The sequence below is a fragment of the Carettochelys insculpta genome, chromosome 8 (genome assembly GCF_033958435.1).
Source record: "Carettochelys insculpta isolate YL-2023 chromosome 8, ASM3395843v1, whole genome shotgun sequence".
In the NCBI taxonomy this organism is placed as follows: Eukaryota; Metazoa; Chordata; order Testudines; family Carettochelyidae; genus Carettochelys; species Carettochelys insculpta.
In genome coordinates this window covers 1,662,960-1,677,429 of record NC_134144.1, presented here as the reverse complement: position 1 = coordinate 1,677,429, position 14,470 = coordinate 1,662,960, and the positions used below count along the sequence as shown (strand labels likewise).

The 14,470-nt window shown below is 53.7% G+C and overlaps 1 protein-coding gene and 1 long non-coding RNA gene across 4 annotated transcripts in view; one reads left to right on the top strand and one right to left on the bottom strand.

The window, feature by feature from the left end:
- Nucleotides 1-5,549: 5,549 nt before the first annotated feature.
- LOC142017218 (uncharacterized) overlaps nucleotides 5,550-14,470 on the bottom strand; it is a 12,464-nt gene continuing 3,543 nt past the window's right edge. Inside the window, exon 3 of the long non-coding RNA XR_012646485.1 lies at nucleotides 5,550-5,687. This is a non-coding gene — a long non-coding RNA (uncharacterized LOC142017218). The remainder of the gene's footprint in view (nucleotides 5,688-14,470) is intronic.
- The window catches only part of LOC142017216 (uncharacterized), a 2,712-nt gene continuing 2,273 nt past the window's right edge, over nucleotides 14,032-14,470 (top strand). The window contains exon 1 of one of the 3 annotated variants that reach the window (XM_075001985.1): nucleotides 14,032-14,084. The gene's annotated coding sequence lies outside the window, so the exon portion shown is untranslated. The other 2 variants (XM_075001986.1, XM_075001987.1) reach the window with 2 other exon arrangements.

Below are 14,470 nucleotides of genomic sequence, written 5' to 3'. Positions count from 1 at the left end.
TTTAATTCTGGTGTTCATAGCTCGGGGTTCTACTGTACCTGAATTCAGGAGACAAGCCTGGGCCCACAACCAGAAGGGCCTGAAACAAATACTCTGGAGTTAAAGCCGTCTCTTGGTCAAAGCAAGCCAATGTAATGTGCAAATCCAACTAATTATGAGGTGAAATTTTATCCTGTGGGCCCCCGGCAAATCCAGTTGGAACTAAGACAGGGGGAGTTGGAATATCTCCTGGGCTTGCCATCAAAGGGGTGGTGAAAAAGGAGGTACATTAGCTTTCCCTCATCCCTACTCCAGAAGATACATGCAATGCCCAGGTAAGACAGAGAGAATCAGGGAGGCAGACATTGTTACAGGGACCCCCAGCCCCAGGCTCTGCCTCACTCCAGCGGCTGCACAGTGGCTTGGGGTCTGTGTCCAAAGAGTGGTGAGAGAGCTTGTCCAAGTGTTGCTTCTTTGCACTGACACGGAGCAAAGGTCAAAGGTAGAGTCTCCCAGAGGGCTCGCCATGTGTGGTGCACGCCTTACAGTCACTCCAAGCCGAGCAACAGGGACAGGCAGCCTGAAACATGCGGCTGGAACCAAAAAAAAAAACGCAGCAAGACTCAGGCCCAGCTGCAAAGCAGATGCCTGCTGACAGGTTCCCTGCCCAGTCTCCCAAGAGCGCAGTGGACGTGTCCGCAATGCACCAGACAATATTGATGTCCAGCGAATTCTCTCGTCCAGCACCGGCCAGGTCTGGAGAGTGCCAGGCTAGAGAGGCTCAACCTGTAACACCAGGCACTGGGCCCATTCCAGCAGGGGAGAACACGAATGTGCTGATAGGCTGAACCACTCTAAGCCGGGACTCTCTGGTCTACCAGACCCTGGGTAGACCCGCTGGCTGGGAGTCTGTCAGACAGGAGGCCCCGGCTGGGCTGGGGGCAGCGGTGCTGCTGGCTGAGAGCCCTGCCAGTGTGGCAGCAGCTGGGCCAGCCAGGCCGGGAGCAGGGAACCAGTGTTGACCTCTCCTGGTCCAGCAAATGCCCTTGTTCAGGACCAGTCAGGTCCTGAGGGTGCTGGACCAGGGCGGTCCAGCTGGGACACAGTTATGAGCTGAACACGCACCATGCAGAAAGGGTGAGGGAGAGCCTGAGCCCGAGCCCTCCTACGGCGCAGGGCCGAAGGTGTCTGGTTTGCGCCTGCTGGCACAAGGCGGAGGGCAATTGCTGGTGGCATGTCGAAGGGGGGTCTCCACATGTGCGGCGTTGGCTGGCTGAGGGCAGGGGGCGGTGGAGAGTCCTGCACTGACTGAGCTGGTCCGTTGTGAGCAGAGTCCCTGCAGAGCCCGGGGTGCTTGTACTGTGCTTTGTAACAGGCCACTTGGCCAAGGCCTCTGACCGAACCTTTTGGGCAGTGTGACCTGGGCTGGCGACCTGGCCAGAGCCGCCACAACACACAAGCAGCCAACAGGTGGTGTGATGGTGCTTGTACCCCCATCTCCAGCTAGCGCTGGCACCCCGGCAGGCGGCACATTCTGCAGGGATCGGCCGATCACGTGGCACCAACGGCCCGAAGCCATGGGATACAGCCAGCGTGCTCGGCCCCGAGCGGGGCTGGGCACCTGTAAGTCCCGTTGGTTTCCGATGGAGATGCTCAGAATTGGCCTAGTGTGAGGGAAGCAGAACAGTCCAACCTAAGGGCGGTGGCCTGGACAAACCGAGACAGAGGTGAGCAGGGGAGGGACGCAGCTTTCCCAAGGGAGGGCTGCCTGAGTCCCACCCCACCCAGTCTCTGGGAAGGAGCCGGTCCTGACCCCGTCATAAGCAGAGCCCCACTGGTGGCTCTAGCTCTGGCGTGGCGTTTGACTCATCCAATAGCTTTTAGCGCCAGACAAAGCCCTGCCTCTATAGTTCCCCTGGCAAGGACGTGGGCTGCTCCCTTGGCCCAGCTGAGAAGCGGTGACAATGACTTGCAACTCGGCTGAGATGCAGCAGTTGTTGGGTCGGTCACATCAGAGCACTGGGGTAACCCTGTGTGACCTCCGAGAGGTGTCGCTGCAGTGCCCCGTTCCTGGGGTAACCCCGTGTGACCTCCGAGAGGTGTTGCTGCAGTGCCCCGTTCCTGGGGTAACCCCGTGTGACCTCCGAGAGGTGTCGCTGCCGTACCCCGTTCCCGGGGTAACCCTGTGTGACCGCTGAGAGGTGTCGCTGCAGTACCCCGTTCCCGGGGTAACCCTGTGTGACCTCCGAGAGGTGTCACTGCCGTGCCCCGTTCCTGGGGTAACCCCGTGTGACCTCCGAGAGGTGTTGCTGCCGTACCCCGTTCCTGGGGTAACCCCGTGTGACCTCCGAGAGGTGTCGCTGCAGTGCCCTGTTCCTGGGGTAACCCTGTGTGACCTCCGAGAGGTGTCGCTGCAGTACCTGTTCCTGGGATAACCCCGTGTGACCTCCGAGAGGTGTCGCTGCCGTACCCCGTTCCTGGGGTAACCCCGTGTGACCTCCGAGAGGTGTCGCTGAAGTACCCCGTTCCTGGGATAACCCCGTGTGACCTCCGAGAGGTGTCGCTGCAGTACCCCGTTCCTGGGGTAACCCCGTGTGACCTCCGAGAGGTGTCGCTGCAGTACCCCGTTCCTGGGGTAACCCCGTGTGACCTCCGAGAGGTGTTGCTGTACCCAGAGCTTGACGTGCTCCTTGTGAGTGTGTGTATTCTCCTCAATGGGCCACCAACATTGTGTGGCCTTTGTGTGGCTGTCCCTAGCAGGCTGCTTGTGGCTGTTCCCGACTCACCATGTGTTCTCGTGGCACACACACAGGCCTGCTGCCGCTGGGGAGGTGGGCGCAAAGGGGCCAGCTGCCCCATGACCCAGCAGCACAAAGGGCCCCCAAGGCTGCAGGCTGCCACTGCCTCTCCCATGGTAGCAGCAGTGTCTGGCACCTGACACCCTTTCAAGAGCCTCCGGAGCCCTGCGCAGCACAGACCTGGCAGCTCTCAGGGCTCGGACTGGGGGTAGGGAGAGAGGCTAGCAGCCCACTCCCTACCTTGCCATCCAAGGGTCTGCCACCCACATAGCCAAACTCCCCAGCCTCCTGTGCAACAACAGCACCTGCAGCGTAACAGGGCAGTAGCGGCCAGCAAAGACTTTGAGAATGGTCCCTCACAAGAACTGCTATGCTCAACACATCATTGTACCGCCGTGGCGATACAGGGGCTGCCAAGCACCACTCTGACACCTCCACAGAACACGAACAGAAACGTGAGCTGAATGGCCAACACAAGACATCACATTTCTGGGCGGTGGGATGCAGGGAAGAGCAACAGGAAAATGAGCTGTTGGAAAGGAACTGCGTGCCAGCTGCTTTGCTTGTGCAGCTTCCAGGAGAGAGGGAGTTGTGTTGACAAAGTGGCTCACTTTTTCTACGTGCGTGGTGCCATCTTTGCTAATTATCGGAATGTTCTAAGTAGCAGAGAGTTTGAAATGAATGTAGCTGATGGTGAATTAAGATGTCTCTTCTCACTCTCCTGGGATTAGTATAAGTGCTAGAATCAGATTTCACCTACATTATTGGGCATACTCTCTGCTTGGTAGAGTACAATGTGTACAATTCCTCCTTTTTATGTATAGAAACCAGGAAGAATGGCTCATATAATAATTGCTACATCTAATTTTGCAAAGAGGAAGTACCTCACGTTGTGGTGGAAATACTGAAATGCTCAACTAAGTGTAATTCATTTATTGTAACCACGCAGACTATTTTCCCTGAGGGTTCTGGAGCATAATGGAGTGTGTCTCAGAGGCAGGTATCAACCAGCACCTTCCAGGAGCTAAGCCGGGTGGGATGAAATGGTGCACGAGACATCTGCTGCTTAGATAATAGCAATTTGGATCAGGATCTGCATTTCCTTAAATTCAGAGGTTTTGCAACCAGAACGGGAGTTCAGCCTTTGCAGAGTTTGTTACAAGGTCCAACGGCTGGAAGTTGGAGACGACATTCATACTTAATTGTGAGTGTAATTCCCCACTGGCGATCTGTATCAATCATAGACTGATAGAACCAGAAGGGACGTCGAGAGGTCATCAAATCCAGTGCTCTGCCCTCATGGCAGGACCAAGCACCATCTGATCATCCCCGACAGACGTTTGTCTAACCTGCTTTTAAATACCAGCAATGATGGAGATCTCACAACCGCCCCGGGCAATTTATTCCGCTGTTTAACCACCCTGACAGTTAAGTTTTTTACTCATATCCAACCTATGCCCCTCTTGCTGCAATTTAAGCACTTTAAGGAGAATGATTTGTCTCCCTCCTGCTTGTAACACCCTTGCAGGTACTTGAAAACCACCACCATCTCCCCTCTCAGGCTTCTCTTTTCCACACGAAACAAGCCCAATTGCTTCATTCTTCCCTAACAGACCGTTTTCTAGCTCTTTAATCATTTTTGTTGCTCTTCTGTGGACCGTCTCCAGTTTCCCCACATTTCCCTGGAAGGCGGTGCCCAGCAGCGGACACACTACTCCAAATGAGGCCTGATCAGGGCAGAGTAGAGCAGAAGAATGACTTCTCCTGTCTTGCTCTCAACACCCCTGTCACTGCTCCGGGCATGGTGGGATCTCCATTACCTGAAGAGGTGATCGGATGTCTCGCTGGAGTCCTACTCTAGTCCAGCTACCAGGTGTTGGGCTCAGTGCAGGATTCTCTGGGTAAAAGTCTGGGTGGTGGGTGGGGGCTGCCCAGCAGGCAGGCTCAATGGATTTGGGATCTGTCAGAGTGAGGTTGCCTGCAATGTTGGGAGATGGACAAGGAACCAAAACATCACTCTTGCAAAACTGCTCTTGCTGGTGAGAAGCTGGGTAGGGCAAGAGACAGGAGACAAAGAGCCAGGCTGCATCTGCCCTGGCAGGTCTGCGAGAGAAGTGAGAGGTAAAGGCGGGAGGAGCCACCTTCTTAAATGCACACTCCCTGAAGAGGGCAGAAAGAAAGAGGAGCCACCAGGCAGTAGTGTACCTCTAAATGCCATCTGCCACCGCCCTGCACACAGGCGTTCTGCTCAGGCTGTGGCCAAAGACAGCATGGAGAAGCAGCACCCATTCCCACACAACATCGCCAAGCAATCGTTTACCGCAGTACATCTGTTATGGTCAGACTCGGAGCACTACCTGTTGAGGCTGCCTGACCCGTGCCCTTATGAGGCCCGTTTATAACATTGCTAAGCGGTTACTGTTTGGGCTGAAATTTTGCTTGTAATCAAAAACTGTTTTATGATGCAGACACTCAAGAGGGCCAGATTAAGGTTGTACAGACAGCCTCAACTCTGGCACGTCTTAGCTTCCGGGCGTTTGGCCTCCTCTCCTTCCTAACTAGTGTGGAAAAGCAGCTTGTGCTTTCTCCGCCAGGCCCTGGCACCTGTCTCAGAGGTGGCCCCCTACAGGCCAGGTGCGGGGCCTGCAGGAGAAGTGATGCCGTGTGAGGCTGTATCGTCACAGAACAAACCAGCAGTCCTGTAGCACTTTAAAGACCAACCAAGTAATTTATTAGGTGATGAGCTATCACAGGCTGCAGCTGCTTGGTAGACAGACATCAGACTCCCCAGCCGAGCAAGTGGCAGCCCAGGTGCAAAATGTGTGGATTCGTCTATCGTGGATGAAGAAATCGAGTTGCCCCCTACAGAGACGCAGAGGGGCAAGTAATACTTTGCCTTTGGATCAACTTCTGTTGGCGAGAGAGACAAGCTTTAGAATTTACATTGTGTAACACGAGAGATTTCCTCCCACAGCCGGTCTGTCTCAGACCCTAGGATCAGCCTGGCCACAGCAGTGCTGCATATTCACCTCAAAGGCCTTTCCCTCACGTTGCACCTTGGAGGGGTCTGTGCACCTCCCTCCACCTCTTGCCCTTCAGCATGTGCATTCTCTGCATACCAACCCTCCCTCTCCAGTTCCAGGCTGGCGTTCGTCCTGAGCCTTACTGTGCTAAGCACCGCACAGCCCCAGAACCTCTGAAGCCTCCAAGCATGAGCAAAGCAGGAGGGAACATTTTAATAGGCATTTGAAAGAGCAGAGCGCAGGTGCGGAGTCGGCTGTGTGGACAGGTGAAGCATTCAGGCAGGAGGGCGGCTCAGGGAAAACATTTTAAGAGGAGTTTGTATGTTTGGGCATTTCCCTTCAGGCACTTCTGCCATTCACTCTGTTCTAGAGCCTGCCTCTTATTGAAGCAGCTGCCCCTGGAATACTTGGGGAATTTGTAACAGTTAGGCCCAGCTCTTTGTCTCAGGGTGACCTCCAGCCAAATGCAGGATCAAGGGACAGAGAGAGAAGCCCAGGTGAAGTGAAATCTGAGCTGAGCTCTGAGCCAAACTCAAAGCAAGTTGGAATTAGTATTCATTTAGAGTAACACAGAACTCAGAAGGAAATTGTGGCAATGCAGCCAACCATGAACATTTCAATGTCACTAGTCAGGCCTCAAAAATTCATGGGTGGCATTAAACTCCTGAGAGTTAAAAATAATACTTCTGGCTTGTTTTCGGCCCCAGTTTTGAGTGAAGTTTTGGGTTCCTTTTCTTGGCAACCATGAGGGCTAGAAACAGTTTGAAAAAATGCTGAGACTTTCCTGGCCTGACACCCAGACCGAGGGCTTCAGGAAGAGCAGCTCACCTTGTGAGATACGTGACAAAATTGTGAACTTGCCAACTCTGCAGTCTCGCCGTGATTTTCAAACTTTGCTGCCTCCTGCACACGGTTTATCCAAAGCGAAGTTTTGGTTCTCATACGAGTTTCTCTCAATTTGGAGGTGTGCATTTAACCCGAGCCTCTATTATGGTGTGGATAAATCGTTGGGTGTGCCTTGCAGGTTACTCACTCTTGTGACAGTCTCTTTTCATTTCCATTTAAGTAGCTTCCTCATATTTTGTGGTGTGTCTCGTATGGCCTTTCTGAAGCTACTGTGGTGAGTTTCTCTTGGGTATTTTTCCCTTACAAGGACACTAAATGTAATCATATTGTGGCCACTATTATGGAGCAGTTCAGCTATACTCACTTCTCAGACCAGTCAGACTTGCCTCTCCTCTTGTCTGTTCCAGGACTAGCCGCTCCAAGAAGCATCCATAAATGGTGTCTAGGAACATTATCTCTGCATCCCACGCTGAAGTAACCTACGTCCAGTCAATAAGTGATAGCTGAAATTCCCCCACGATTATTATTGCGTTTTCTATTTTTACAGCCTCTCTAATCTCTCTTAGCATTTCACATTCACCATCGGCAGCCTGGGTAGGTGGTCAACAGTGTAATCCTCCTGCCACATGCTTGTTGTTCAAGCCTGGAAGGTCTATCCAGAGAGAATCTATGGCAAAGTTAGGATTTTGACTGTAGTTGATTTTATGCTGTCTTCCACATTTAATGCCATTTCTACTCCAGTATGACCAATTTGGTCATTCCCATCTACTTCCTTCCTTGGTATTACAATGCCTCATTAACCGTCATCATGCCACCAACCTTCTGTGTCTGCAACCAGACATGTGCCACAAAGCCTCTTACTACAGGACAAGCCCAAGAGAGAAACCAACAGAACACCACTAGCCATCACCTACAGTCCTCAGCTAAAACATCTACAGCACATCATCAGGGATTTACAACCCATCCTGGACAATGACCCCCCACTTTCACAGGCCTTGGGAGGCAGACCAGTCCTTGCCCACAGACAACCTGCCAACCTGAAGCAAATCCTAACCAGCAACTATACACCGCACCACAGTCACTCTAACTCAGGGACCCATCCATGCAACAAACCTTGTTGCCAGCTCTGCCCACATATCTACACCAGCAACACCATTACAGGACCTAACCAGATCAGCCACACCACCGTGGGTTCATTCAGCTGCACATCTACCAATATAATTTATGCCATCATGTGCCAGCAATGCCCCTCTGCTATAGACGTCAGACAAACTGGACAGTCTCCACGTAAAAGAACAAACGCACACAAATCAGACATCAGAAATGGCAATATACAAAAACCCGTAGGAGAGCACTTCAATCTCCCAGGCCACACGGTAGCAGACTTAAAAGTAGCTATCCCACAGCAAAGAAGTTTCAGGACCAGACTCCAAAGAGAAATTTCTGAGCTACAATTCATCTGCAAATTCGACGCCCTCAGCTCTGGCTTAAACAAAGACTGCGAATGGCTGGCTAAATACAGAAGCAGCTTCCCCTCCCTTGGTGTTCACACCTCCAGATCAACTGCTGGTAGTAAGCCTCACCCTTGCTGACTGAGCTAACCTTGTTATCCCCACCCTTGCTCTGGCTTATTTATACCTGGCCCTGCAGATTTCCAAGACCAGCATCTGATGAAGTGAGTCTGTGCTCACGAAAGCTCATACTCAAAACTTTTCTGTTAGTCTATAAGGTGCCACAGGACCCTTCATTGCTGTTACAGATCCAGACTAACACGGCTACCCCTCTGATACTCAACTTTCTGTGATGTCTCTTATACAGATGTGCTCATTTAACACCAGGCACCCAAGTTCACCCATCTACTTAGCACGTAGACTTCTTGTCGGGTATTAACATTTCTGAGCAGAACCTCTCTCTACCCGTTCCTTGCTGCCGGGAGTGAGAGTAGCAGAATGTAGCTTTAATTGCTTTGCTGTCTTTAGCATGCTGTTAAGTGCTACTGATGTTTGATTGAACTCCAGGTCCTGTCACGACGTCTTTGGGACATCCGGTAGCATGCCAGCTATGGTTTGCCAAGTGCTGCTGCGGGAGGCAGGCACATAATTGAAAGCATCTGCTGACCTAGTTAGTGAAAATACAATGAATGAAGAATCTATTTGGGGTTCATATACGTACCGCCAGTGTGCACCTGACAATCTGCAACATATTTATCCTGCCAACACCCAGTAAAGCAGAGATTATCCCCATTTCACAGATGGGAAAGTGAAGCCCAGGTTTTGAAAGGTAATTATATGATGCTGTGCTCCACGTTGAAACATCGAACTCTACAGGAGCCTAAGTCTCATTTTCAAAAATGATGTGGACATACAGGAGTCAAAAGTGCATTGTCTGTCACTGACCTGAAGGAGAGTTCTGTGGAGCTCCAAAGCCCGACTCTTTCTCCAGAGGAAGCTGGTGGAATAAAATGAGAGATGCGGCCTCCCTCCCTTCCCTTGATGTTAAAGTATGGACCAAAGAGACCATGTGTCTAGGAGTCCCTTGCAGGGCCTCACACAAGGGTCTGTCAGTGGGTATTACCTGCTCCATGTTCCTGATTGTTAAGCTTAGCCATTACAATTCTCCCTGTGCTGCAGCTTGAGAGGTGAACATGGGGCGTGATGTGACCGTGGGCTGAGAGGCAGGCGTCCATCTCGTCCACCCAAAGAGGCGATCACGGGCTTTGTGGCTGACCTAATCACTCTGAACGTTATACTCCGCAGGCAGAGATGAGCATGTGCTGACGTGCTCAGAGATCCCTGGTGTGGCCACGGCAACGGCCCTCTTTTCCTGGGGTGCCAGCCATGCGCTTGGTACGCCTTCAGCCTCTGCTCGCAGACCGGCGGGCACACAGGCAGACCCTGGGTGGGGGAGTAATGTGGAGCCATTGGGGGTGGCTTATTTGGACCTCTGTGGAGCGGTGCGACTCAGACCCATCATTCCCCTGCTGCCATGCGAGTGCTAGCTGAGCCCGGTGCTGGAAAGGCAGTGCAGCACTGCGCAGAGGAAGTTTACAAGCAATGGCCTGAGGGAGACGATCCAAAACCTGCCGCTCGACCCCTGGCTGTTCTTGGCTGGGACCTGATGCTTGGCGGTGCCACGCGCCTTTGGGGAAGTGCAAGGCACGCTCACAGCCGCCGGCTCTCAGCCCCCCAGCCCCCACGGTGGCTCCCTGTCCCGTGCACAGAGTGCCTGGGGGGCTCAGCCGCCCAAGGCCCCTGAGGTGCAAAGCCGGCAGAGCAAGTGGCTGCCCCGGCTTCCATTCGAATGACAGGAAGCTGCAGTTGGCGCCTGCAGACACCCGGGCCGGCTGCTCGTGGCCTCTCGGCGGCCGATGCCAAACTTCTGCACGGAGGCAGCTGAGGAGCCCCAACACGTCAGGCTGTGATGGGGGCTCTCAACAGGCAGCACCGGCCAAGCGAACGCTGTGCATGGAGCACAGAACCAGAGCTTCCGCTAGCCGCGAGGGAGCTGGTCAGTGGTGTTCCACAGCCCGGCCCTGGAAACGCCAGCAGCCCACTGCGTTCACACAGGGCACCCAGAGAAGGCTGGTCACCTGGCTTTCCACAGCCTGCCATCCGCGCGTACAAGTGGTGTGAGCTCCCCGGCAGCAGCGCTCGCTGGACTGTGCTTTGTTTAACACGCCAGCAGGTGCCGAAAGCCACGCAAGGTACGGGAGACAAGGCTAACGAGAAACGAGACCAAGGCTCACCGGATTCTGGCCCCGTCTGGTCGTAACCCACCAGCTACCAGCCATTTGTAGCAGCCAGGGGCATTACTGCGGGGAGTGTGAAAGGCACCTAAGGAAATGTGCCCAAAGTCCATCAACGTTCTGTTAGCTCTGTGCACCTTAGTTCCCTACCCTCCCCCCAGCTCACCCAGCACAGTGAAGCTCAAGCATTAAAAAATCACACGTCAGCCCTCAAATGCTGAGGTTGGCTTATACGCTAAGAAATGTTACACCGCACCATGTAGGAAGGGTTCCTATATTGCCTTCTGCCTTCCGGGTGCAGAGCATTCAGGGTCATGCTTTCAAGAGCGTATCTGCCGCCGTACAATGCCTCTTCCTGTACAGGAAAGGTGACAGTCTCACCCAGTCCCACGGCAGGTGGTTTAAAAAAACCAGTGAGACTCACTACACTCACAACAGGTGGAAGCACTGTATTAGGAGTTTCAGACACCCCTTTTTACAGTGTGGGGGGTTTACCTTTGCTCACAGTTTTAATATGACATGGCTCATCTGAGTAAAAGAACAAGATTGCCGAGATTCTGCTTCTCAGGTGTGTCTAAGTTTGGCAAATAGCTTCCATAGGCTTGACACTAATAAATTCATCTCCATCTAAACTGCTTTTGCAACATGCCTGTTGTGTAGGAAGGACCGGAACAAGACCCAAAGTTCCCAGAGAGCACGTTCAACTTACGTAAAGTACTTCAGAAAAGCAATTTCCAGCCCTTCATTAGAGAACCCAAATAAGCTGTGCGTATCAGCCTGGGCTTGGGACTCAGCAGGAGAGTTGGAATTGTTTCAAAATGAGTCATCGCCCTTAACAATACCACATATCCCAACAGAGGCGGCGTCATGACAGCTCCCACAGTCTTTATTTGGCTTGGGGCAGGGAACGGCATATCTATGGGGAGTGCTTTGTGTGAAATTCCCAGGCTATATTTCCTCCGTTTCGGCCAAGAAAGCACAGACACAAGCTGACTGGATGGAAGGCAGTGAATTCTGTAGTGAAATGCAGCTGGGCAGCAGCCTCCCACATTCCTGGCTGTCACAAGTGGGACAGCGGTCGAGCTTTATTCAGAGAGAATTACGGCCCACGTGTTAAATCTGGGTTGCCCCCAGAGCTCCCTCTGCTCCCCATGGTTATTTGTTACCAGTCTAGGCCTCCAGTAAGACTCTCTATCCACAGGAGGACCTCAGGGTGCATGCGCCCCAGGATGTCCCCTTCATTCTGGGCTGACTCCCTTCTCTCTAGGGAATGATGGCACATCTCCATCCCAGAGCCCTTCCTGGCTTTGTGCTCCTAGCCTAGCTTGGCCCTGAAGCTGTGCTTCATCTGACAAAGCAGGTCTTTGCCCACAAAGGCTTATGCCCTAGTACATTAGTCTATAAGGTGCCACGGGACTCCTGTTGTTTTTGAAGCTACAGCCGAACTTGGCTGCCTCTCTGATACTTGTATTCGTAATGACTCCTGCCACAGGCTGTCAGGCTCTGAAGTGAATATCCGCAGCAGCAAAGCAGGACCCACAACTGCTTGAATACAAGAACTGTGGCCCAGACTTCGGAAGGTCTGAAGGTGCTGCTTTGGCCAATGGTACGTACTGCCCTTGACTGACTTAGAAGCCCGAGTCTTATCTCCAGAGAGCACTTACACACGCAGAAGTCTAAACTCCATCCCTACTTGAGGAGAAGCCTGGCCTGACTTTTTGGGATGACTCCTACTATGTACACCCCTTTCCCATTCACGAACCTGTGGGTGGGAATCCAGTGAGCGGGAATCTCTGACGATTCCCTCTGTCCTGCCTTGAGTTCCTTGCTTACCCTACAGAAAACTACCGGGCTGGTTAGAGGGGCGGGTGTTTAATGCAGACAAGTGCTCAGGCTTATGTGAAGTACTATGCTGAGTGGTAGGACAGGCAAAATGTTCAGTAGGTCCTTCTACTCCTTTGTACCAGCTTTGTTGTACCGTCCTCAGACAGAAAAGCAGTCCAGTAGCACTTTAAAGACTAACCGAATAATGTATTAGGTGCTGAGCTTTCGTGGGACAGATGCAGTTCTTCATACCACAGCTACATCAGAACAGACTCCAGGTTGGCTTTGCTGTGAGAGCAGCGTATTGTATACCAACAGCTCTCTCTGGTGTTGGAAAAGAGCAACGGCACAATGGGAAACCCAGGCCTGCTAACTCACGGATCATAAGAAATCAATCCTGGCCTTAAACTTCTGCTTGGCAAGAGGATTCCTACATGCTAAACAGTTCTCAAGTGATAATAAAGAAACTGTCAGGAGGAGCAGCCTGCTTTGTGTGAGATCCTTTGTGCGTTATTGTCCCAAATTCACTGCAGGACTGGCTGCGCAACTTGCAAAGCACCCTTGCTTATTCATTTGCGCTTGGAAGAGTGTTAACTGTGTGCAAAGGCTGGTGTGAAGATTTACTGCTGGTCTCCGGGGTCTTAGGTTTTAGAAATTAGGCACTCGAGCGCAACGCTAAGTATTATCCTGTTGAAAAGGAGATGCATGAGGTGTTTGTTTAAAGACTCACTAGCCTGGAGTGCTAAGTAAGAGATTCCATATAGAAGTAAGATCTGCTGTAAGATTTTTTATTCTGACTTCTGGAGAACTGCACTGTACTCCGTCCATGCTATACCTGCTCTGAGCCAAATCAAAGGCAAGAACAGCAAATGCTCTGTTATGTGGCACTTAGCTAATTAAGCAGAAAGCTCACTTGACGGGCATTTCTAGCAATTGTCAGTCTAGGAGCTAGGACTAGTCCACCGCCCAGCATGTGATGCACTGGCACGTCCCGCACTCTGCTTGTGTACAAAGGAGGCAGCAGACAAATCTGCACACCAGCATCGGGCGTATTCAAACAGCCACTTCCAGACTGTGCCATAGAATCGTTATAGATTCAGCCCAGTCTCCTGCACCTTCTCCATCTGCAGTGACAAGGGGTTGAGGCACTAATGACCCTGAGGCGCTGCGAAATCCTCCAGTGCCTTCTGAATCAAAGGGTTAAACTGCGGGCAGTGTACTTTTAGTGAGCCGCGCGTGCGCCGAGCTCTGCCCATGGTGATGTAGTGTCCTAAGACTTACTAGTAACAGAGAGGAAGCCGTGCTAGTCTACACGCTGCCACCCCGGCCTGGCTCTGCTCTGAAGAAGCGGGTCTGTCCCACGAAAGCTCACCTAATAAACCATTGTGCTCGGCTTTAACGTGCTACTTGCCCGCTTTTGGTTTTGACAGTGTATAGACTAGCACGGCCCCCTCTCCGAGACTTACTGTGCAGGAAGCTTTACCCCGTACACCTCAGCGCCTCGAGAACGCAGTCACCCCGCAGCCCCGGGTACCACTGCCTGGGCGAGTCCCCGCCTACTGTTCTATACTCCATTCATTTCATTGTAGTCCAGTTCTTCGCCAATGCGCACTGCGTTGGCCGGCCCGACGGATACAGGAAATATGTGGGTCACACGAGCATTTGGGGCACCATGCGAGGGCCGGGCGGGGGCGGGGGCGGAGGGCGGTGCAGGGGGGCCGGGCCGGGGGAAGGGGCGGGCGGAGGCGGGGGGCGGTGCAGGGGGGCCGGGCCGGGGGAAGGGGCGGGCGGAGGCGGGGGGCGGTGCAGGGGGGAAGGGGCCGGCGGCTGGAGAACAAAGGGCGGAGCTGCCCGGGCCGCCGTGCCCAGGTGAGCGGAGCGGGGCCGGGCCGGGCCGGGCGGTGGATTTACCCAGCGCGGTGCAGGCCGGACGCCGCCGAGGAGCCGGGCCCGGGCGCGGCTGGTGAGATCCCTCCGGGCTCTGCGCTCCCGCCCGCAGCGTGTCCCGCCGCTCCCGAGTCCGGCCCGGCGCCCGGGACCCCTGGGGCTTTCCGGCCCCGGGCCAGCAGCGCCGCCCTGCGGGGCGGGACCCGGACCCGGCGCTGCCCGCTGTGCCCGGCAGGGGGTCTCCGCCGCCGGCAGCTCCGCGAGGTCGCTGGGGGGGGGCCCGGCCCGGCCCGCCCAGGAGCACAGCCCCGGGGGCCGCTGGCTGCGGGCCTCCCCCGTGCGGCGGGGCCATCCCGGCTTCCACCTCC